Raw genomic sequence first — 984 nt, 5'->3', positions numbered from 1 at the left:
GGTTGTGTGGATCTATGCAGCTTGAACCAGATCCATATAAAACTGCAAGATCATTTGTTGCAGAGAGAAGATGACGCTCAACATGGACCCAATGTGGTGTATTTAAATTATCTTGGAGCATGTATGAGAGCTGAGATAAATGCAAGGCTATGGTATAATGTACAATGGAGGGAAAACTGAGACCACCATAGGAATGATGAGCATTTAATTTATGTATAGCCAGACGAGGTTTAATAGAACCCCATATGAAAGATTTAATTTTGGAATCTATAATGTGCAATGTGGATAAGGGAACATGAAGAGGAAACATACCAAGAATATAAAGAAAGCGCGGTAACGTAACCATCTTCACCGTTTTAACTCTACCCCATAAAGACTGACCCAGCGCTTTCCATTTATCAAAATCTCGTTGCATCTGAATTATTAAAGGCCCTAAATTATCTGATACCATTTTTTTTTAAAAATATCTTTTATTGATTTCACAGGAGGAAAGAAAATGTGATTTGTACAACATATATGATCTCACATCTCGAGGATGTGTGCAATGGTTGCGGGGAGGATCACATAATACAGTGTTACATCACTTTATGTATTATAGCAGGATCACATCACATTCATTCCAGCCGTGTTGTCTCTGTAAAAAGGGAGGTGTGGTTATTAAACTTGGAGGTATGAAGCATGTGTCGTGGTGGGAACGTGTCGATGTAGTGGGGTCTCAGGGGTGTTGTCGTATTTTGCCTATGGTTACTTGTCTAGTCCTGGGAGGGTGGTGGATCGCCAGCGGGAGGTGGATGGTGTGGGCGAGGTATGGAGGGTGTCGCCTTGTCGATCAGGTGGAGGTGTCATCAGTAGGTGCAATAATGGCACAATCTGGTGGTTCATGTCCATCCCTATCGGGGACGTCGGGGCTGTGGCCCATAGCGTCTGTTCCGTTCATTGCAACCTGGTCTCTTCTGGGGGAGGTGTCATTCGAGGGATCTCCCA

This window comes from Lissotriton vulgaris, unplaced genomic scaffold, assembly GCF_964263255.1.
Source record: "Lissotriton vulgaris unplaced genomic scaffold, aLisVul1.2 SCAFFOLD_2091, whole genome shotgun sequence".
In the NCBI taxonomy this organism is placed as follows: domain Eukaryota; kingdom Metazoa; phylum Chordata; class Amphibia; order Caudata; family Salamandridae; genus Lissotriton; species Lissotriton vulgaris.
Note: the sequence above shows the minus strand (reverse complement) of the source record.